Source organism: Rhipicephalus sanguineus, unplaced genomic scaffold (assembly GCF_013339695.2).
Source record: "Rhipicephalus sanguineus isolate Rsan-2018 unplaced genomic scaffold, BIME_Rsan_1.4 Seq720, whole genome shotgun sequence".
Lineage (NCBI taxonomy): Eukaryota > Metazoa > Arthropoda > Arachnida > Ixodida > Ixodidae > Rhipicephalus > Rhipicephalus sanguineus.
In genome coordinates this window covers 11,018-35,507 of record NW_023615842.1, presented here as the reverse complement: position 1 = coordinate 35,507, position 24,490 = coordinate 11,018, and the positions used below count along the sequence as shown (strand labels likewise).

The following is a 24,490-nucleotide window of genomic DNA, read 5'->3' as shown; positions in this document are numbered from 1 at the left end:
TTGCAGGTTCGGATAGCTGCCTACCAGGCTCTGGGGCCATTCATCTCAACATTTGCCAACCCAGTGCGCACAGGGCTCTACTGCAGTGAGGATGGGGTAGTGAGTGTGCGAACTCCAGAAGACCGGTTAGATGCTTTTATTGAGGGAGAGGCACCCTGCCCTGCAGACACCCCTGCAGACAACCCTGCATTGCTGACAGCTTTGGAGAAGCCGGTTTCTTTGGAAGATACTCACACCAGTGATTTGCTTCTTACTGGCACTGTTGCTCATCCTGATAGAGATCTGGTGCACTTTGGGAAGGTGAGTACCTGAACAAATATATTGATGTACGCGTGTTAAAGGGACACTAAAGAGAAACAATGAATCGACCTAGATTGATAAATTGTGCTCTGAGAAAGTTAATTTCACCATCATAGGTTTATTAATAGAGGAGAAAATAAAGTTTAAAGTTTCATTTTTAAATTTCACGCCAAAATCTCCCCGTGTGACGTCACGGATTTCAAAGTGTATTTATCATATTTTGGCGTCACTGGCTCAACAAAATTACCCCAGACTTGGTATATGTTAAGTCTAGCCCCCCCCCCTCCCAAAAAAATTTTGTTGAAGTACATGTTTTTACCAAAAATAAATAATAAAAATAGATGTTTTTCTCAAATAGTTCAGGTTTTCAGCAAGTCCCCCCCGAAAAAAATTCCTGGCTACAGGCCTGCTCTGAGGTCACCTGTAGTGATCATGAACATAGCTCCCGGATAAACTCCACAAGCCAGCTGCAGTGAACTGCAGTGAACTGTCGTCGGCCTACACCCAATTTCAAAGGAAAAAAAAAAAGCAGCGAAGAGCCCAATATTCACAAAAGAATGTGAACGCAAAATGGGGTTGCCCCATGACACAGGGCTAGTAGTAAACAGTGACACCGGTACTTTCAAAGGGCACACTTCCAGTTTTAAGTCCAATGACCGGTCCATATGTTGGGTGTTCACTTCACATTGCATTTCTTGAAGAAAAAAATCATCTGTACTACAATTTTTACAGTAGCAACATGGCAGCACTGAGACTACCCGCTTCGATTCATTGTTGAGATAAGCTGTTTGTTTCGATGCTGCCAGGCCTAATGAAAGATGCCACCATTGCATGAGTGCTTTGGCCTTTATATACCGCATGGCACCACTAATGGTGGCACTTTTGAACTGACAGCAATCTTGTTTACACCTAATGGTCTTGTCATGTTGCCTTGTACAGCTGTCTCATCTGCAGTAAACAGTGCTGCTCATTTTAACTTTGGGTCATCTTGTTTTGGTGCGAAAACTGTGCATTGTTTTTTATATTGATGCATGGTTGACGTGGTGAAATTTTGTGCTTTGATGCTCACTATCTATCCTACACTTAAGTTTTTTTAATAGGACTGCGCTAATATTTGGCTGAGGAACAATCCTCAACGTGCCAAGACTGCTTGGTATCATTAGAGCACCAGTTCCAGGAGAAATGTGGTCTATCATGTCTGCATGAATTTTTCGTACTTAGCAAGACACTAAAGGCAAATAACAATTTGTCGGAGCGAAAGGTGAATGTTTCTGAATGTCCAAAATGTCAATATTATCAACAGCAGTGCTCTACTAATAGAGAAATTAAGGTAAATGTAGGACACTACATGCGCCACCAGTGGGACATTTTGGAATGAGCCCGATGACGTCTAGAGTCCCAAGTGCAATTAAGGGGGGAGGTGGCATTGAAAAAAAACTTTTTTGTTTGTTGACCTAGAGCAATGAAATTTGGCATGCATACTAATAAGTGTCTTGTATAGGGAAATATGCAGTTTCATCATGATACCTTGAGTAGTTCTCAAGTTACATCATGCTACATGGTCCAATTATATGGTCTGCTTGTGGAAAGCCTAGCGCTGTAACAAAACATGCCAGGAAGCTGCAAATGGTGTTGATCTTTACTCAAAAGAAGACTACAGGGTATGACATTCTCAGAATTGTTTAGTAAATTCTCTTTTTTTTTTTTTAGAGATCGTCATGGCTGCTGACACACATTGTCAGAAACAGTGTCATGGACAAATCATCATCTAGAAAAATAACTGGGCCATAAACAAGAAATTGAAGAATGTCATACCCACAAGCAGTGTTCAGGGATTCAGGAAAAAGAAACAGAATCAAAATCGGTCCAGTCATTCCCGTGCTACTCTTTCCACGAGCAATGCACAATGTCCAAAACACACTTGTGAGAAAAAGCCTATCAAAGTTTTCGAAGTTGTTTACATTTGTTAGAAGGCACCAGCACTGTAGTCCTTGGTGTTCTTGTGTAGAGGCAACCTTTTGCGTCTCTGCCCTTTCACTTCATGCATGTGCGATGACTTCCTTGCTCGCTGAGCGTCTTTTTAGCAGCCCTTGGAGGGTAAGGGCCCCAGGTTGCACACCCATTGCAGCACAAATCTTGGTGTAAGCTTGAAAGTTGCCTGCATTGTACCTCGCAACTGCCTCATGGACTGCTACTTCCACAGTGAAGTGGGAGGCATGCTGCTGCTTATAAATTAGTGACCAAATCACCGAGTGAGGCTTTCAGCGGCATTTTGTGTCTTGTTGCCACTGCAACAAGCCTGCAGTTGAGGGTCAGACAGGCGTTGGTACACTGGCCGCAACGCTTCAACAACTTTGTTGGGCAGGTTATACGTGTGTGGAAGTTGTGGCTTCCCCTCTGCCTCTGCTGCACGGTGCCTGCACCAGCTGCGGGCACCGGAAGGACAGAGCTCTTGATGAGGTTCTGCATCTGTCGATGAAACATTATGAAAGGTGGCCATCACTGCTTTCTTCATATATCTTCGACGTCCGTGTTGCTTCGCAGTGCTAGGCCATAATAGCTGGTGAGCCTTTTGATCAAGTCCTGCGTCAGGCCAATGTTGTCACGGATAGCCATGCCATAACAACTAGTCAGTCTTTTAATCAGGTCTTCAGTCAGGCTGCCCCATCCTCCTAGTCTATCCTTCTTGCTTCTTGACACATGTGTTGGAGAGCTGTACCCATCCTCTCTTTGACATGATTTATACAGTCTTCTTTAGCCAGTGGAATAAATCTGTATGTTCTTTCTTCAGAGTGAGGGAAGTATCACTGTCTTCATCACAAACAATGCATGCGTACCGGAGGTCATTCTTTCCAGTGACCTTCTGAATAAAATTAAGGTGGGGGACGTGGCATTTTCCTTCGTAGGTTTTGATGAAAATTGGCACAGTTATTGCAAACATTTCTGGGATCAAATATCTGAGCAGTTTATTCAATAACGCGAGTTGGTCAGATATAAATTCAACTCCCTGCTTCACACACGCCACGCTCATTTGCAAACCCCGCCTGTGATGCGTTCAATCATCCACTCGGTCGCGGAAACGGTAATTTGCGAGGCATTCGTTATTTTCGAAGATTCATCAGAGCTAGCGGCGATACCAAGCACGAATCCAAACGTGCCTAAATTGCGTCACCAGCGCTTTCTTTCAAGCCGATGTACTCGGCCGCGGGGGTCCGGGAAGTCGGCGCACGATATGCTGGCTGGCGGCATTCGGTGACAATGCACAATGCTCTTTGCCGCGGCGACGAAACATCGGCGCACATAACGTGCTTGGTCTCGCATTTTGCGGCGCCGACGCGCGAAATTGCTAGCCGCTGTTTCCGAGCGGTCAATGCGCGACGAGCTTGGCCGGGAGGTCCGCTGCCGATTCGTAAAATGTCCATCCGCACTTTTTCGAGGAGCCAGCGGACGATGCGATTTGCTGCTTGTGACGAAGCACAGTGCGGCTTGTCCGCTAGCGCGATGTCCTTGGCCGCAAAGTTCGGATTCGTCTCGTAAACCAGCGCCGTGAGCGGAGTTAGGCCTAGCCACGACTCCGAGCAGTAAGCTCGGTCGCGGTGTGCGTGGCCGCGATGCCCGATGTTTCAAAGCAAGTCATGTTCGATCGCGAGTACAAAGAGTAGTAACGCGAAGAGTAGTAGCGCGAAGAGTAGAAGCGCTTTGGCAGAAAGTCGCCGAATAACTTTTCTGAGCGCCTCGTTTGTGTGCTGAATTTCTTGCGGAACGGCAGCCGAATTTCCTTTCGATTTCTCAGGTGCGATATCGAAAGCAGTGGCAACTGCAAACCACCACTCGAGTGTTGAAAGGTTAACGTTTGTGGCAAGGCTGTGCCGGCAAAACGAACGCAGAAAAAAAAAAGTGCTTTGGCAGAAAGTCGCCGAATAACTTTTCTGAGTGCCTCGTTTGCGTGCTGAATTTCTTGCGGAATGGCAGCCGAGTTTCCTTTTGATTTCTCAGGCGCTATATCGAAAGCAGTGGCAACCGCAAACCACCACTCGAGTGTTGAAAGGTTTAACGTTTGTGGCAAGGCTGTGCCGGCAAAACGAACGCAGAAAAAAAAGTGCTTTGGCAGAAAGTCGCCGAATAACTTTTCTGAGCGCCTCGTTTGTGTGCTGAATTTCTTGCGGAATGGCAGCCGAGTTTCCTTTCGATTTCTCAGGCGCTATATCGAAAGCAGTGGCAACCGCAAACCACCACTCGAGTGTTGCACATGCACGCCCTCGTTTTTGTTGACGATGCGAGTCCTTGTTTTCAGAATTGGAAGTCGTTTCCATCCATCCATCCCTATCAGAATGTAACCACTGCAAAGCCTTTTGTTGACTGCACCAAACCGCATGTCCGCTGCCGATACCAATGGCAGTTACGCAGTTAGCGCACGTTAGGCCCAGCTTGCAGGTTGGCAATGTGGCATGCCGCCCTGGGAAGGACAATATGAGATCGGGCGCAAAAGTGATCAAACTTGGAGCTCAACCAAGGGCAGCACGCATAAAACCAAGTTTGGGTTCGCGGCTCGGGAAAACAGCTGCGATAACTATCCTGCATAAGCCTACCAAGCTTGGAAGTCCACCTGCTGGTGGCAAAGGCAAAAGCCCGCATCGCAGAGCCTGTACATTAGTGGAAAACGGCCTTCACTGATGGTGGAATCGAGGTCGCACGCACGATATCTGCACTCTACGATGACGTTAATATTTTCCGGACAAAAAACCGAAAAGCTGTACCGTGCACTTGACGTGGGTGCCCGTTAGGTGCCGCGCGTGCGCCCTGAACACACTGCAAGTGGCAGCAGTGGCCGCAGCAAAGGCTTCTCCAGCGCCTAGACAACCCTTTCTCACACCGCACGCCCACGATGCACCCTTTTTTTTTTCTTTTTTGGTTCACTCCCTGTCCCCTCCTCCTTCGTAACTCCTTCCATCACTCTCTCCTCGGCCGGCGTACCTCCATTGAGAAGCATGGTCGTTACTAGAGTGTACTAGAAGGATCTGAGTGGGACGAACGGAGCGCTTTTGCTGAGGCGGCACTCGTTGACGGAATAGGGGGCGCTGCGGGCGAACTGGATTGGTCGCGACCGAGCGTGCCGGGGCGCACCGGCCGCGCTTTCTCGCATTTCGCCGTTTTTCTATTTACAGGATCTATATACAGACATTAGGGTAGAAGAAAACAAGTGAGAATAAATTCAAAGTGACTTATAAGGCTTTCCAACGAAAGCGTGCCGTGTATTCTTTTTCGTGTTCCCTCTAGAACACGGACAGCGATGCGTCAATGATACCAACTGACTGATCCGGTCAGTCAATTTCTCTAAGAATTGACCACTTAAAAGTGTCGTGGTGGCAACTGCATAAATTAGAAGTGAATGCGGTGTCAGTTCGCTAATTTTCTACCATGGAAATTTTCAGCGGCATTCGTTCGTCTAAACGCCCGAGAGTGATAGCTGCCGTTGACGTACTACTTTTGCAGCTTTTCGCACACCCCTCGAAACTGTCGGGATACTTTAGTATCTTTTTTAATTATTGCAATTACTTACACTATTTTGAGCATGCTGCGACCGCACGCAAGATTACTCAGATATGCCGAGAATGCTCTACACAGAAATAAACTACCAGTGCTAACCTTGTAAACAATTTATTGCTTTTAAACCACGGTTTCAAAAAAATGTGGAGCTGAAGTGTTATAATAAACGCTATAGTGCAGGCTACCAAAGTAGGGAGTGCAGAGTGAGTGAATAACCAAGAATAATGCTTTGACAGAATTAAGGCCGAAACAAGGGTTTCTAAGATTGCTGTAATTGAATCAATTAGGAGAAAATAAGGGTCCAGATTTGCAACAGAAGGCCCACTTGACCGTAATTGGTGTTTACCTCAAAACCTCTATTGAGCTTCCATGCCTGAAGAAATTAATCGCGTTCTTGAAGCCGCTGCTACAGTTAAAATAAAAATACAACGTAGTCAAGTGGGCCTTCTGTTGCAAATCTGGACCCTTATTGGCTTCGGACCAAGTCTACAAAATTTTCGACCATTTGAGTCAACAGAACAAGCAAATTCCTGTCAACGTGTTTGCTGCTGGGCCACGGTTAAAACAAAAAAAACAGCTTCGTCGTTAAATCCCCTTCGGTAATAGACAAAGTGCTGAGTGCACCTGGACATTTCAAAAATTTAGATGCTCGAAGAAGGGCTTCCTCTGCCTGCAATACAGTTCTTGCAAGTCCTTCAGAGAGCTTTCCATTCAGAAATGTTTCGTAACTAGCCTGCTCAATCACGCTCATGTGAAAAAGGACTGCCCTCTCTGAAGTGACAGTGCCAGAGCACGTATCCAACTTCGACGGTGTATAAACAGCGCCTTCATAGCCATGGAATTGGTGCACCGACCAATATTTAGACGGAGTCCTCAGTTCTCGCAAGTTTTTTAGTTTCAACGACGCTGTCGACACGTCGTGCACGTCGCCTTGACTTTCAATGTCCTCGTCGACAGGCGTGCTCGTGCAGGCTTTCTTGCTATTCTGGGGTCCCGGCACGGTATGCGCTTCCCGTTTACGAGGAGCGCGTTTAGGAGGCAGTTTCGTGCTCAAATATTTCGGAGCGTTGGGCAAGACTGTAGGCACTGCGTCTGGCGTCAGTGCAGGAACACCGCGGGCGATTCTCACTTCTTTGCCGTCAATGATGTGGACGTATTCAGGCAGTATGTAGCGGTCCTCGAAGTGGAGCTCACACACTGCACAGTTTTCCTCGAGAGCTTTGTCGCTGCGATGGAGGTTCCTTTCCCAGATTTTTCTTCTACTTTCATCTTTTGGAACGCTAAAAAGCGATAGCTTCCTTTCTGCTTTGACGCCGGCATAGCATATGCGGCATCCCGGTGCGTAGCAATGGCGAAGCCCAGGTTTAGTCATGCCGAAGTCGTTGGCACTCACGCATTTGGGCATTCAAGGCTCCCGCCACAGCACAGTAGTAGACAGTGACAAACAGCAGCAGCGCTCACGCACACATTACGAGCCAACGCAGCTAATAGGTGAATGCGACGACGAACACACTTGGAACACGTCCGAACCAGTGCCCGCCAGTGCGAACACCACCAATCCACTGCGACCGCAGCGCCGCCACGCCAACTGTCAACGAACCGCGCTTCGCTACGATGCAGGTGCAGAGCCGGCTGCTCGTCCCACTCAGAACTTCTAGTACACTCTATCGTTACCTTGCTTGTAACTGGTCTTTCATCTCAAGAGCTGTGCGATAAGCGGTATGCGTATACGTGGAGTTCTATGGGAGAATAAATGGAAGTAAGAAAAGACCGCATTATAGTCGGTACGGCACTATGAGCGGTTACGCTGTAAGTAGTCCAAGCTGTATGTGTATGGAATGTTATGGAATGCTACTTAGTTCTGCTTTATTCAGCTGTTTTAGTTGTCATAAATTAAATTTTTCCACTCGGCAATGACCTTTTAGCAGCTCCAAAAGCCTTTTTCCCTGTTCTAAAATACACTTTTTGTCGCTCCAAAAGCCTTTTCTTCTTCTCTAAAATACGCTTTTGGCTGCTTTAAAAGCCTTTTTTCCTGCCCCAAAACACACTTTTGGCTGCTCTGAAAAACTGCTCCAAAATGGCTTCAGCCAATCACATCACTGTAGTTGTAGTAGTGTATGAAGAGTAAATTTGAGTTTCAGTTCTGATTGACAGTACTTACAAGCTGCATTTGACGGTGACTTGGCTGATACCATTAAATTAGTGTTGTAATTTATTGCGGTGTCATGGCCCTAACAGTGCGCTGTGCTGTCAGGTGGCTGCAGTGGATGAAGAAGTGGTTTCTGCTGTGCCAGGAAAAGAGAGCAGCAGGCCGTGTGTCAAGATGACGAAGGGGAACCCGGCTGTACAACTCCTCTACGGCAACAGAAGATGGTACTTGCGGCAATAAGAATGACCCTTCCGGTGTGGTTCTTCCAGAAAACCCAGAAGACTTGTCTGCAAGCTGCAGTGCAGAAGGCGTAGGTTGGCTTTGCATATGCATGCTTGCTAGAGGTGTTTGTCCTCAGAAAGGGAGTGATTCTTCTGGCGTATGTGCCTGTTAAGGTAATGTCTTCACTATGCTGTAACATCCCTATTTAAAGGGACACTAAAGGCAAATAACAATTTATGTCAGAGTGAAAGGTCATGAGAACATCTAAAACGTCAATATTATCAACAGCAGTGCTCTACTAATCGAGAAATTAAGGTAAATATAGGACACTATATGCGCCACGAGTGTAACATTTTGGGAATTATCCCAGTGACGTCAAGAGTCCCGAGTACAATTAACCACTACTAATCACACGAGTTGGTGATAAATAAAAGAACCTTCCATGCATCACAAGGCGTAATAAAATGCTGCTTGTTCGTTTGTTTGATTCGTGGGAAAGTGTGTTTTCGCCCGACTGTCCCACTTGCAGAAAGCATAGCACAACTATAGCTTGATGGATTTTCACGAGGTCTGTTTCATTGCATTTCCTAGTCAATTCTCTATGCTATGACATTCCTATATTTTTGAATTACTCTCTCATCTTTTTACTCTCTAGCTAATTTGACTTGCCGATAACAAATGCATTATGCAAACATGGTTGTAATGTTCCGTGTAAAAAAAATCGAGGTAATAAAAATATTTGGAGAACGGGGTAGCATGAACCATTCCTATGGCTAAATATAAGGGCAACTTTGGGCTTTTACCATGTTTTGTTGTCACGCAGGCTTTCTACAAGTTTGATACGACAATGATGCAAGTAAAAATTCATAATGTCAAAACTACTGGAGATATCTTAATGAAACTTTGTAAGTAGTCATTCAGTGCACTTCCCAATAAGCGTGCCAAATTTCATTGTTCTACTACAAAAATAAGGAATTTCAGCTTCGATCCCCACCTCCCCCCTTAAAGGGCCCCTAAACCCCCTCCGACATTTTCCCAAACATTTCAAGTAACAAGCGCATCGCGTGCAGAATGCCGTCGCGATCAACGATGCCACACGCCGCAACGCTACAGGTCGTGGGCGCGCCACAATTTCGAAAAAACAATAGCTTCTTCTTTCCGGTCCCCGCCATTCCCGCCACTGACATGTGTGACATCACCAGTGAAACTCGATGACGTTGTCACTTTCGATGCTTGCGATTGGCCGAACGACAACTGACGACTTCCGGTTACTCTGCGAACAGCTGTTCGCGCGGAACTTGCTGTCTTGGTCGTGTTGCCGCTTGCGAATCGACATCTGCGGCCTGTAAGGGCCCACTCACGCTAGCGGCACGGCAGCTCGCCGTTTGCCGTTCTCAGGCTGCCATGCGCAAGCGATTTCGTTCGCGCACGTCAGCCGTTCTTTGCCGTACGCAGAATAGGTCCCAGGCCCATTTTTTGTGCCGTTCTCCGTCTGCCGAAGAGCGACGTGGCCAATCAGTGACGGAGGAGCGGTTACCATGACTACGGCGCGCCGCGTCGTCTGCTTTCGGCTCTCCGCGTCGTGTGCGGCTGTCGCGGGACGCTTCGAGCTGCTTGTTTTTTTCCGCGCTTTTCACGCTAAAAGTGCGGATGTCGTCCGTGTCGTTGCCAGGAAGGGTTCCAGCAGTCAATAAAGCGTTTTAGTCTGTCCGGCATTAAAGAAAGCGTCGCGTAAAACCAAATAAAATGCCCCCAAGCTGGCGCCAGGTCAAGTGGCGCCAACTATGGAGGATTAGAAACAACTAACAAATGCCTAATCTATGTCCTCCGAGCATTCGGAAGCGCCCTTCTCGATCGCTAAGCCTACAGCATCGATTATTTGAGTATGGCTCTCCAAAACGGGGCCGAACATGAATCTAAAGCAAATGGAAGCATCAGTCCGGAGCTTACACGCTAAGAGCGCACGGCGGCCACTTGATAGATTCGAGGTGGACGACAACCGCTTTTGGCACTGCGGCCAAGTTTTTCAGAGGCTTGCCGGCGTAGCTTGCCGTTCAAGTTGGACTGCTGTCGCCGCACGCCCGAGAGCTGTCCTACTTGCCGCTAGCGTGAGCGGGCCTTAACGCAACCGCCAAGTCGCTAGCGTAAATACACATCCACGCCTTGCGGTTTGATGAGCTCCGTGAACTCGAGCTCGGCTCCTCATCTCCAGCCGAGGTGGTCTGGCACGGCGTGTCCCCGTACGGGTCCATCACGTTGGCAATCCTTTGAAGGCGTGAGCGCAACACAGGGTCCATACCGGCACGATTCGTAGGGGCACGGGCCTGCACGGCAGCAACAGCGGTTAGTCAACGAACAGTGCACCCAGATACCACACAGAGTTGACGGCGAGCTGGAGCGTCGGAGTCGCCGGAGTCGCGGCAACCGGAAGTAGACGCTGTCTCGAACAGTGCGTCAGCGGTGACGTATGCCACGCGAGATGAGAAGCATTCAGCTGACTCAGCGAGGAGGGCAAAGCGGTTTTGGAAGAGGGTAGCGTAAGAAAGAGGGAAAGAAGCGATCGTCGCGTTTCGATCATCAAACACGTGTAACTCCACTATTACGGCACCGTTTCGAAAAATTCTCACGGCTTTGTGTTCGTTGTACACTCGTGCACAACTTCCTCACCTCAACTAAATTTCGACCGCTGGGTGGTTTAGGGGCCCTTGAAGACCAAGTTGATGTTTGTATTAGGGTTTGTAGTAGGGTAGACAGTAGGCTCCACATCACTGATCATGCTGGCTGAAAAATTCGAATATGACTTCATGTTAAATTCTCAACTGCAACAGGTTTTTTGTGTATATCTCAGATTAGCCTGTATATTCTTAAGTTGGAATACTGTGTTGTAAGGCTAGGTGCTTCAATCATGATTTCATTATCACGACGTGTTTACAGCTTTGATTGGGCAGTCTCCTGAAAGTTAGTGTGAAAGTCGTCGATGCTGCAATGCAATCTTTTGTTGTAGAACTTTTGTCAAGGTTCAGAATACACAATATTTTTTCACGAAAGTGTTTTATGCTGTGGTCCACCAAGTACATTCGTTACGGATATGACGGTAATCAAATAGACGCCGACGAGTGAGAAAGAAAAAACAACGAAAAAGATCCGGCACTGGGAATCGAACCCATGACCTTCCGGCCGCGACTGTGAGCACCCGACGCTGAAACGACTAAGCTACCTTGGCAGAGGCTGGACACTTCACGAACGCGCATTATATCTTTCGCACATTCTCTCTCGCACAGTGCTCTTTGTTGGCAATGTAGGTAGGCGGGGCGGAGCGGGGCAGTGCCGCCGTCTGTGAGAGGTGAAAAGAAGTAATGCGTCACAATCGACACTTACTAGCGCTTACTCCGAGATTGCGCGCATATTGGAGGCCTTCGTTAAAGTGTCTTGATACCACCAAGGGACACTGGTCGTGCTGGCGTCGTCGAGGCACCCTAGACGCAGTTACGTTTTTTGCCTTTCGCTTCGTGTTAGCGTGTGCCGGCTCATCGGAGTAGTGCAGCTTCCACATGCAGCAACGGGATTTCTCCGCCGCCGACTGCTTTGATTGCGAGAGCACCAACTAACAAAACTGCTGCAATAAGCGTTGCAGAAAGGACACTATTTCGAAGGGCGAATGTCGTGCCTTGGTGGAGCAAGACAGAGGCCAGCGGGACACGCGCGTTTGCGGCTCAGTCTACAAACCTCTGCCTCCTGTGTTCCTGAAGCGCAGTGTGGTAGTGTATGCATGAGCACAGGTGTCAGTTACCCATTGCTAGAAAGCGCACACCGTGCCGTTTCTCCCTTTAATTGACAATGTTTTGAAGAAGTGCGTATCTGTGCAGACACATTTAATTTCCGTATTATACAGATTCCTATGACAGAGGGATCAGCCATGTTTTTTGTTGTTTAGAGCTGATTAAATTTATTGGACGCTTATCATATAACAAATGTGCCTACGCATTTGCCTACACATTTGTGTGCTGCAATTGCCCCACAAGAACTGATTTTGCAGGTGGCAGGCTCAACCTCAGCTGCACAAGGATTGTTTGAAGGAAACATGCCTCAAGATGACTTATCTGCAGAGCAAGCACGCACACAGAGTTTCGGGATTAAGGAGCCCTTGTCTGTTCAAGGGGACAGGCAGAGGCTAGTTGTTCATGTGGATTCTGGAGCAGAGAGCAACTTCAACACATTCCAGTTTTGGCGTGTGCCTATTCCAGAGGTACAAGATACTTTTTTAAACATTAATCTCTGGTGTGTTGTTTTACGCTTATTTTCAACATTGTGAGGCAAGTTTCACTTATAGTATGTTATAGTGAGGGTTCATTTACCAAGGAGAGGCTCTGTAGAGTGCTTAGTGGCTTATCTGTACCCCCCCCCCAAACATTTTCTTAATGCTACATTATAAGTACCTAATTACAGTGTTCAGTGTTCAACATTGTTAATAGGGAGGTCTTGGTAATGTGAACGAAATAAGTGAGCTATGTATGGTACTGGTGGATTCAACCTAGATGATATCTTGCTGTACTTTCAATGAGGGTAATGCCAGGGACAATGCCTTTTTTTTCCCTGTGAACGTCAATTGTGCCAATTGAAATTTCATTCATGAAATCTTAGTGTGGTCTTCTTTCTTGGCATGCCAATTTATTCTTAATGATAAACAAAACTGAAAGACCAGGCACACGTGTGCAAGCTTACAACCGTTTGTACAGAAGGGTGAAAGACAGATAAAAAAAATTGCCAAAAAGAAATAAAGGTGAACTGTGCAAATCTTAAGATTCAAGGTGACACATGTGGGTTGATGTAATGATTGTCTATGAATTTAAAACCTGGGTTTCCCAGCACGACAGAAGGAGAGCTGACGTGGTTTACTGGGTTTTTTTTAGCTTGAAGTAAGCCTGCAAGATTTCTCGTCCTTCCTTAGGTCTGCAGTGACTCAACACCTTGGTATGGGTAAATAGGTTTGCGACCACATTGTGTGCAGTGCACTGTTAAACGCCCTGGCAACTGCAGCATTTCAGCTGCACGTCTGTGCTCTTTTAATCTGATCTTTAAACATCAGCTTGTGTGCCCTATACAGTCGAACCCGTTTATAACGAACTCGAAAGTGACGCGAAAATGGTTGTTATATCAGTAGTTCGTTGTAAATGTACTCGCCCTCAAAAACATGCATTTAGCGACCAAGCAGTTTTTTTTTCTGCGCATTTTATTGAGAAGTGCTAACAACCCCTAGTGTCACGTTAAGCGTTTTCGCTTTGTGAAGCGACGCCCGCTGCGCTTCACCCGCTGCGCGCACGAGTGAGTTATACCCTGTCACACGGGCACCTGTGAACTCCGTTTACCTCCCTCGTCTTTTCCTCGGGGGATTGGGTTCATGACACACGGTCACCATTTCGTTGAGGAAGTTAAATGGAGCTTTTGGTGGAGGGACTTCGGTAATGGCCATTTTGCCTCGATGGAGTACTCTTGTTCCCAGCCAGCTACTGCTACACTGAAAACCGCACTAGCAAAATCGTCCTAATGAGCTGAATTATAATTTTAAAAACTACTATGCTATTTTTTTGCGTAGCACTTCACGCCCTGTAGTGTAAGTTTTAGTTGTATTTTTTCGGACATCAGTGCTTGTACTCGCTGCACCAACGCCTCGCCAAGCCGCCGCTGTGAAGCGTCGCGCCATATTTGTTTCTGCACGTGTGAGGCGCACGCACAAGCACTGTGACAGCAATGGTGATTCTGAGCACTTCATCAACACACAAAAACACGTTTTTGTTGCTTTAAAGGCGACTGCACAGGCAAAAAATGAGACGTTTCGATGAGCGCAGCAGCGCTTTCTGCCTCATGCGGCAACCGTCGAAAGCTTGCACCGAGCTGTGTAGCACGGCCACAACTCCATTCTGGTTAAGGGGGGAGGTGGCATTGAAAAAAAACTTTTTGTTTGTTGACCTAGAGCAATGAAATTTGGCATGCATACTAATAAGTGTCTCGTATAGGGAAATATGCAGTTTCATCATGATACCTTGAGTAGTTCTCAAGTTACATCATGCTACATGGTCCAATTATATGGTCTGCTCGTGGAAAGCCTAACGCTGTAACAAAACATGCCAGGAAGCTGCAAAAGGTGTTGATCTTTACTCAAAAGAAGACTACAAGGTATGACACTCTCAGAATTGTTTAGTAAATTGTCTTTTTTTTTTTAGAGATCATCATGGCTGCTGACACACATTGTCAGAAACAATGTCATGGACAAATCATCATCTAGAAAAAAAACTGGGCCATAAACAAGAAATTGAAGAATGTCATACCCACAAGCAGTGTTCAGGGATTCAGGAAAAAGAAACAGAATCAAAATCGGTCCAGTCATTCCCGTGCTACTCTTTCCACGAGCAATGCACAATGTCCAAAACACACTTGTGAGAAAAAGCCTATCAAAGTTTTGAAGTTGTTTGCATTTGTTAGAACGCACCAGCACTGTAGTCCTTGGTGTCCTTGTGTAGAGGCAACCTTTTGCGTCTCTGCCCCTTCACTTTATGCATGTGCAATGACTTCCTTGCTCGCTAAGCGTCTTTTTAGCAGCCCTGTGGAGGGTAAGGGCCCCAGGTTGCACACCCATTGCAGCACAAATCTTGGTGTAAGCTTGAAAGTTGCCTGCATTGTACCTCGCAACTGCCTCATGGACTGCTACTTCACAGTGAAGAGGGAGGCAATGCTGCTGCTTAGAAATTAGTGACCAAATCACCGAGTGAAGGCTTTCAGCGGCATTTTGTGTCTTGTTGCCACTGCAACGAGCCTGCAGTTGAGGGTAAGACAGGTGTTGGTACACTGGCCGCAACGCTTCAACAACTTTGTTGGGCAGGTTATACGTGTGTGGAGGTTGTGGCTTCCCCTCTGCCTCTGCTGCACGGTGCCTGCACCAGCTACGGGCACCGGAAGGACAGAGCTCGTGATGAGGTTCTGCATCTGTCGATGAAACATTATGAAAGGTGGCTATCACTGCTTTCTTCATGTCTTCGACATCCGTGTTGCTTCGCAGTGCTAGGCGATAATAGCTGGTGAGCCTATTGATCAAGTCCTGCATCAGGCCAATGTTGTCACGGATAGCCATGTCATAACAACTAGTCAGTCTTTTAATCAGGCTGCCCCATCCTCCTAGTCGATCCTTCTTGCTTCTTGACACGTGTTGGAGAGCTGTACCCATCCTCTTTTGACATGATTTATACAGTCTTCTTTAGCCAGTGGAATAAATCTGTATGTTCTTTTCAGAAAGAGTCAGGAGAGTATCACTGTCTCCATCACAAACAATGGACGTGTACCGGAGGTCATTCTTTCCAGTTACCTTCTGAATAAAATTAAGGTGGGGCGTGGCATTCAGTACCAACTTTCTTATTCCTTCGTAGGTTTTGATGAAAATTGGCACAGTTATTGCAAACATTTCTGGGATCAAATATCTGAGCAGTTTATTCAATAACGCGAGTTGGTCAGATATAAATTCAACTCCCTGCTTCACACGCCACGCTCATTTGCAAACCTCGCCTGTGATGCGTTTCATCATCCACTCGGTCGCGGAAACGATAATTTGCGAGGCATTCGTTATCTTAGAAGATTCATCAGAGCTAGCGGCGATACCAAGCACGAATCCAAGCGTGCCTGAATTGCGTCACCAGCGCTTTCTTTCAAGCCGATGTACTCGGCCGCGGGGTCCGGGAAGTCGGCGCACGATATGCTGGCTGGCGGCATTCGGTGACAATGCACAATGCTCCTAGCCGCGGCGACGAAACATCGGCGCGCATAAGTGCTTGGTCTCGCATTTTGCGGCGCCGACCGCGAAATTGCTAGCCGCTGTTCCGAGCGGTCAATGCGCGACGAGCTTGGCCGGGAGGTCCGCTGCCGATTCGTAAAATGCCCATCCGCACTTTCGAGGAGCCAGCGGACGATGCGATTTGTTGCTTGTGACGAAGCACAGTGCGGCTTGTCCGCTAGCGCGATGTCCTTGCCCGCAAAGTTCGGATTCATCTCGTAAACCAGCGCCGTGAGCGGAGTTAGGCCTAGCCACGACTCCGAGCAGTAAGCTCGGTCGCGGTGTGCGTGGCCGCGGTGCCCGATGTTTCAAAGCAAGTCATGTTCGATCGCGAGTACAAAGAGTAGTCCCGCGAAGTTATTCGTCACGGAGTACGAAGTGCTGACAAGCTGAACTTCTACCCGAGAAGCGCATCTGCGATGTTCGCGACGAGCGCGGCACGCTATCGTCTATCGTACACTGATGACTGCGCTTCCGTTTGCAGCTGTCAAACTACAGGGTAATCTATTCTAAATTATCGTCGACCCGTGCACACAGAACGAGTGAACGCGTCACTAAGCAGCGCGATTTTCGACAGTCGTAACATCAGGTAACATCGCGACGCGTAAGCAGCAGACGGCTGTCCTCTCGGAGCGAGCATCGGACCAATGACGAGGCGTGCTGGAGCAACATGGCGGACGCGGCCAATAGGAGGCCTCGAAACGACCTTCAGAGATTTGCTTTTTGTGCGCTTGCTTTCAAAGGGAGGAGCCAGCTGAGGCGGGGAATTTGAAAACGAAGAAATGCTCTTTACGGCGAGCTCAAAATGGCGGCGCCCGGTTGTACCGTTGCGGAGCAAGACTTTTTTGAAAACCACCATTTTTTTGCGATCTCCACAATAATTTTCGCCACCTCAGCACGTGCAACAAATTTTTTAAAGCACTTCTAGGTGGTTTTCAGTGAAGATATTTTGGAATCAGATAGAAAAAGGGCTACAGAAACTGAAAATGTGATTTTCAAAAAATCGATTTTTTTGCCATTTTGCGCGATACGAAAGCCGCGTCCCCCCTTAAGCTCCATTAAGGAGTTCAATGCGTAACGGTGATAAACTGAGTTTGGTGGTGGCCGTGTGACAGGGGTTTTAAAGGGGTACTGACACAAAATTTCGCGGCCGAGAAAGCCTGCTGGATCGATTCCCGTGTACGTGTGTGTACCATCTGCAAAATATCGACAGCGAATAAAGCTTGGAAGGTATTTTATATGAATTTTGAAGTTCGCGAGCGCGATCCAGCATTATAGGCCGCACCTAGTGCATTGACACCCTCTGAGGTGACCCGAGGTGACCCCCCTACTTCCCCTACGTAAACGTTTCAGCCGGTACAAGTAATGATGACGTCATAGCCGCCATTTCTGTTTTGACGCGCTTCCCGACGAATCGCTCCTCGCCAGCGGGTCAAACCTGAAGTGATTCGCCATGTCGAAAATTCCTTCCATCCCCGCCGCAAGAAAATCGTCACCATCAGACGACAATGAGCCCGACGACAGACCGCGCGGAAATGCGTCACTGTTCTGTGTGCTCACGTGACCGAGCGTTTCACTCGCTAGGTGGTGATAGTTGCACCCGGCGGCTTGTCGTTTTTGGAGCTCTGTCAAACCGAAACTGAGGCTGTGTCGGTAATGAGGAGCTTGTAATTAATTATCTGTCACGCGCTGCAGCAAACCATGTGCCGTGTTATGACTAACAGGCCCCCAGCAACACATTGCAGCAAAAAAACGCGGGGCAAAAAGTTTTGTGTCAGGACTCCTTTTAAACCATTTTTGCAGTTGACTGACACCGTTTTACTGAACCGCGGTGCTGCCATGTTGAGCCTATCATCCCTGGCTAGTTGTGTGCAGCGCATTGCCTACACGGCTCACGCCACTGCCAGGCCGCTTGGTGTTTACGCACATTTGTGCGTTCTTCGTGTCCGCTTCCCTTCAGACTGTGCACGTGTGCGGCGGGTAGCCTGTTCGTTCAACGTGGCGAAACAAGCATTTTGCAAGTAACGCGCACTCTACATCTCTGCGGTGCTTTGACAGTCCTGCACGAAGAGGCGCGGCACGCTTGGGTTGTCGCCTAATAAAATGCGAAGTATACGCTCGCTGTAAGTGGATCGACGTTTCTCGGTGCCCGTGCCTCTCGGTGCCCGTGCTGCTCAACACCAGCGAGCTACTTTCGTTTCCACGAAGCGACGCGCACTTTATCTCGCACGGCACGGCGGCGGCGAACTTGCGAACAGCAGCATCACACTTGAACTGCTCGTACTGCCGTCAATCCGAACAGTTTATGCCACATGTGCAGCCGCAGACAGCTGCAGATGACTGTGATAGGGTTGTCGATGATAAGTCATAATGGCATGTTCATCGCCCGTCGCCACATCGCCTTCGCTCTCTTCTGATGCTTATCCGTGAAGTCGTTCCAAGGCGTAGGTTCATCGTAGGCGGTCGTAGCTGCAGACAATGGCGCCAGAAAAGGTTGCTGTGCGAAAAGCTGACCGCAAGGCTTCATGCTGCCTCTTATTTCTTTTTATTCCTCACTGCCATTCTGCCACTGAAGAAATGACTTGAGCGACCTCGCTCGCAGCGTCCGAAATCAGCGTGCGGTGCTCGCCGATCTAGGGTATTTTCATCGCGAGTAAACTGGAGCGGGGCACGCGCAAGCGCACGCCTCTCTCATGCTTTAGAACACGCTTTAGAAGGCCATAATAAGCGGGTTCGACTGTGTCACTAATCCCGTTAATGGGGACGGCAATCGCCGGGCGGATTCTAAGGGCTGGCGTCACGGCCCTCCGAAAACGCACCACGAAAGCGCGGACAATTTAGAGTTGGTCCTTTGGTGCGCCAGTGAACGCCGGTTGTGGTCCAAAGACAGAGTCAGAGCCCAGAGTCGATAACACAACGAAATATATTCTCAGTTAAGGCAATACAAATAACACAAACATGCACACTCGGCTACAAATGCAATCGCATGCATTACCACTATTCAAGGACAGTTAAAGTCCTGAACGACAACGGCGTATCCAGTCCACAATACTTGGACGGTAATCGAATGCTTCTTTTCAAGGAAACAGTCACGCCAGCTCCAGCGTTGATCGTCGTAGCTCAACCGTCGTCGTAACTTGTCACGGCTCACACGGCGTCGTCCTCCAATGCTTCCAGATCGACGATCGACGGACCGCACACCATCATAAACACGTCGTCTTTGGCTAACGGAGCCACACTCAGCTTACTTCACCATATCCGGGCTGACTGACTCACTCCTGTCTCAACTGTCTCGACTGCCTTCACTTCTTCACTCACTTCCCGACTCGTCGTCGTTTGCACGCTTTTATCCTTTCTCCCCCGGTTTCTAGAAGCGTCGGAAGGGTTCTTTGGCGTGCAGTACAGCCAAGGCTAAGGATAGTTCGAGATTTCTCTCGCCGGTTCTACTCGCTGCGGCGTCGCTCGGGGATGCGTCCCCCCTTCCTTCTAGAAACATCCAGGCTTTGCCGGGCGTTGATCGCGTTGTCTGCGTCTGGCTCGAGTGGGTGAGGAGGATGCGGCGCGCCGGCGTCTTTTGATGCTTGTTTTTTCGTCGTTCGCGCTTCTTGGGCGCGCGGCTCGCGCCGTTCTGTCTCCCGCTGCCGTTTCAAAGCGGCCGCGCGCGCGTGCTTTATCAGCGCTTGTTTGTGACAGACTGTATACGATTTTGCACCTGCGAGATGAATGTTGTAAACAATGTTGTCTAGGCACTCCAAATACCTGCTTTAATGCCTTATTCCACAACTGTTTATGACCATATTTCCTGTATCGGTATTTACTGTTTTGCAAAGGCCTTTCATTTTCAATGGAGCTGAGAACACCAGTTTGACACCATGTCTTTCGCTGTAACGCATTCACCCTGTTTCTATCCTCATCAGTGTTTTTAGCTGCATCCTTTCTGTTGCTGAGACCTCTCAAAACTCGTCAGTGTTAGACATTATAATAGTAGGAAGATAATCACTGTCCCTGAGCTTAGCAACATGCCGCAGCATACTCTGGTTGATACTATGGTGACCTGACCTTCTGATAGCTTGGTTGATGTTTAATGGTGATGGCTGTCTACCAATTTTGAGTGCCCTGAGTCGTAAGGTCAGTCTTTTCTGGTTTGTACCCCCACAGTTGTGGGCTGCACTAAAAGTCAGTGAAATGTCTAAAATTGTAGGCGTAGAAAGTCATTTATGTAACTTCGTGATAATTAAGTATAATTAGTAACATCTAACATCTTAGTAATAATTTCATCTTTATTTTAGTAGATTTTGTAGTTTGCACTTGTTCACTGGAGGTGCTTATTATGCCTAGGTGGAAGTGGACATAGAGTTCTTAGGTGATCGCCCTACAGCTGTCCATGTCAGGGCAAAGTCTCAAGACCAAGACAACCGCTGTTCTCTTCTGATGTCAGTGTTGAAGTACTTGGTGCGGACACCCATCAGTATGCTGCAAATGCAGTCTCATCTGCAGAACAAGCTGGCAGTGTTCCTAATGAAAGGTAAAATGTTTCGTTAAATATATATTTTATAGGTTCAGCACCTTATCTTATTTTTTTGCACTTTTCAGGCTCTCTGGTGATTCATCAACTCTAAGAATTCGGACGGCCTCTTTATCTTCACTAACATCTGCTGACCAAGAATGTAACCTCTTGCTTTCTTCTTCAGTCACCGAAGCTTCTGTGGCTTTTAATGAAGCTGGGGAAGTTGCAGGTGAGCTCCATAAATTGCAGTTATGCCCTCATTTCCCAATTTTCACCCATTCAGCATATGAGAGATTTTTTCTTTTTTTGCCAAATAGATTTCGATACATTGTCATGCATCCCTATCATTTATGTAATAGCGAATGAATGTCTCTTCCAACAACTACCAGCACAAATTTACCTGCGAAAATCAAGCCATACAGGAGAACCCAGTTATTACATCCCCTGGTGCTGCATTTCCCTAGCTGTTACATTATTCTAAGCCAGTTCTGGCATATTATACAATGCGTTGGCAATCCTACTGCAACGACTCAACTATGGGATCGTTCCAGGCGTAATGGTTCCAAGACTGCTGCTATCTCTACAAGGTCTAGTGGCTTTTCTTAGTCTGAGCTTGCCGAGCGGACATGTTGACTTTTTATGCTGCTTGGCTTGGCTTGTCTGAGATTCGCCACATGAGTGGCACAGATGACACTTGTGACGTCCCTTAGATTCTTGTGAACAAAAGCATGGATCCGTATCTGCTATCCGAAGATGGTACATACCACGACTCATTTTAACCCTGGTTTTGGTGCAAGTAGCAAAAGTAAGGCCTAGGAGAATCTGTTTCTGTATTCCAAGGAGTTAGTGCATTGGCATGGGTTCATCATGGTTATTATATTGTTGGAGGTGCCTAATTGCATCTCGTGTTCTTGCGCCGTACTCACCTCTGCAGTTCCACCCTGGACAAGATTGTGACAGATTGTGCCAGTGCATGTAACAATGGCAAAGTTTAGGAGGAGCTGAAGCAGGGGCCATATTTTCGATCACTTTAAAGGTTCTTTCACTTTTCCAAGGTGTTCTGCTGTCTGCGGGCCTGGAACATTATCGCTCTAAGACACCTACACATTTGGCGATAATCTCTCAAAAGTATCGTCAAAAATGATTGCTTGCCAGGTGTGGAAGGCAATGACCTCATCTGCTGTAGCAGCACTTGTTTTATTAAGAAGTTATGGCACTGCAGATGCTTGAAAAACACTTTGCTGCATCATTTTTTTTTTCAAGTGTAAGTATTGAGATAATAAACTGTGCCATCGCCACTGCAAAAGTTTTCTCGTCTTTTTTTTTTTCTGGGCTCTTGCACTTTCCAGCGGACCCACATATTATTCCAGTTTCAAATCGAAATTAAGAAAGATGCCACACAGCTAGTGCCGGAAAGAAAAAAAAATGGTATTGGAGCTGTTGGCAGGCACCAATGAATGTGCAAGTATGACATATTACCAACAGTCCTACCACAATCAGCATAGCACATTTGTAAGCATACTTCATGCTTTTAACGCTGTACCTGCTGCAGCATGGGACAGTCATCCAGAGCGATTTGTGTGCAGTGTGTCGCCTACTGTGCTCATGCCATCACTGTGCTGGGCGCTTGGGCCCACATGTGCTGTGCTACCGTTCACTTTTGTGTATTGAAGACTGATATTTCCGGTATTGCACAGTAAGATTGCAATAGTTTTGTTAATATCAGTGGACCTTTGAAACTACCTTGTTTTTCTTTAGTAAAAGGTACCATGTGTAGGAAGTTTTCTATCAATGGACACATTGTTTCATAATGTTTGTGTGTCCATCCATGCAACAGTGGCAGTTTTTCTTTCTTGCAGGTGTGCACAAAGTACGGATGAGCAAGTTGAAGGAGATGGCAGGCAGTGAAAACATGTGCTTTCAAATCTCGCAACACTTGTTCTGATAGATGGTCTGCCCAGAACCAAGTGAGTTATTGCTGCATTTGGACAGTTTAGAAATAAGTGCCATTTACTTAGAAATATGCCATGTGTCTCACTTTAGTAGCAGAATGTGGAAAAAGATAATGCAGATAATCAATGAAACTCCTTGAGGCCCCTTATCATTCGCTAAGACGACTTGAAGGTGAGAGCCTTTACGTGTTGACTCCATTTTATTTGTGGTTTTTCAGTTCTTCAGAGTGTTTTGCCATTATAAGGTGTATCAATCTTATCAGCACTTATCAGTTCTTACCAGTTTATCCATATCTCCTCTTGTCCTTATTGTCTGTCTATATCAAGCGACTGTATATGCCTTTGTATACTCAGATCAGCTATCATTTATTATCCAACCTATTCATTATTCTTATCTATACAACCTTTACTATGTTCTGATTCGCCATATCTATTGCAAGTTATGATCATGGAGCTAAGGAGCACGCCACCTTTCAAGGACATCGTGTTTGTTGATGCTCTGGCTGATGATTTTTTTCCCCTCACATGTGTTGCTGAGACTGCTGCCAGATGGTCACATTCCATGTCCATGAAGCACTTAAGGCTTTTGACTAAGGGGGACGCGGCTTCGTATCGCGAAAAATGGCAAAAAAATCGATTTTTTGAAATCACATTTCAGTTCTGAGCCCTTTTATATCCGATTCCAAAATATCTTCACCGAAAACCGCGTAGAAGCGCTATAAAAAAATTGCACGCGCTGCGAGGTGGCGCAAAATTATTGGGGAAATTGAAAAAAAAAACACTGATTTTCAAAAATCATAGCTCCGCAACGACGCCACGGGCGCCGATATCTTGGGCTCATCGGAAAGCGCATTTCTCAGTCTTCAAATTCCCCGCCGCAGCTGGCTCCTCCCTTCGAAAACAGCGCACAAAAAGCAAATGTTAGAAGGTCGTTTCGAGCCCTCGATTGGCCGCGTCCGCCATGTTGCCCCAGCGCGCCTCCATTGGTCCGATGCTCGATCCGGGAGATCGTCGTCTGCAGCTGTGCGTCTGAGCTCACGGCTGTCGAAAGTCGCGCTACTTCGTAGCGTATTCGCAATCGCTCTGTTCACGGCTCGACGATAACTTTGAACAGAACTACGTTTTAGTTTGGAGTACTAGCGGAAGCTCGGTGGGATTACGATGGCGCGCCGCACTCGTAGTGAACATTGCAAACGCGCGTCTCGGGACAGACTCTAGCGTTGACTCGTCGGATCCGTGGTTGGAGGTTCTGCTTATGCGCACTCGGACAGACTCTAGCGTGACTCGTCGGATCCGTGGTTGGAGGTTCTGCTTATGCGCACCTCGGACGTCGTGACGAAGATGATCGCAGGACGACTGTTTGTACTCGCGACCACGCATTACGTACTTTGAAACATCGGGCACCGCGGCCGGCGCGTCTACTGCTCGGAGTCGACACTAGGCCTACTCCGTCACGGCGTCGGCACGCGAGACGAACCTCGAACTTTGCGGGCAAGAACAACGCGTTAGCGGACTCGCGGCAGTGTGCTTCTTCGCAGGGAACGAAGCGCTTCCCCGCCGGCTCTCGGTACAGCGGATGGTCATTTTACGCATCGGCAGCGGACCCCACGGCCAAGCTCGTCACGCAGCGGGCGCGCGTTGGCGTTGTCGGCGTCCCGAAATGCGAGGCCAAACACGTTGCGCATATTTTTTGTCGCCGCACCTAGGCATATTGCGCATCGTCACCGAATGCCGCCACCCAGCACATTGCGTGCCGACTTCCCGGACTATGCGACCGAGCACTTAGAGGTGAAATAAAGCACTGGTGATGCAATTTAGGCGCGCTTGGGGCGTGCTTGGTATCGCCGTAAGCGCTCAGAATCATCTGAAAAATGAAAGCCTCGCAGAAAACCGTGTCCGCGACTGGGTGAATGATGAAGTGCATTGCCGGCGAGGTTTACAAATTAGCTTGACGAGTGAAACAGGGAGATGAATTCATATCTGCCCAGTTCGCG

General features: G+C 47.6%; 1 long non-coding RNA gene across 2 annotated transcripts; it reads left to right on the top strand.

Annotated features, from left to right (window-relative positions):
* On the top strand, window positions 1-22,429 carry LOC119378180 (uncharacterized). 2 transcript variants are annotated; one of them, XR_005180946.2, is made up of 6 exons: window positions 1-300; window positions 8,102-8,306; window positions 12,255-12,464; window positions 20,376-20,562; window positions 20,631-20,773; window positions 22,404-22,429. It is a non-coding gene; the product is annotated as an uncharacterized LOC119378180 (long non-coding RNA). The 2 variants fall into 2 exon arrangements; XR_005180947.2 differs by having other exon boundaries at window positions 8,086-8,306.
* The last annotated feature ends 2,061 nt before the right edge of the window (window positions 22,430-24,490 follow it).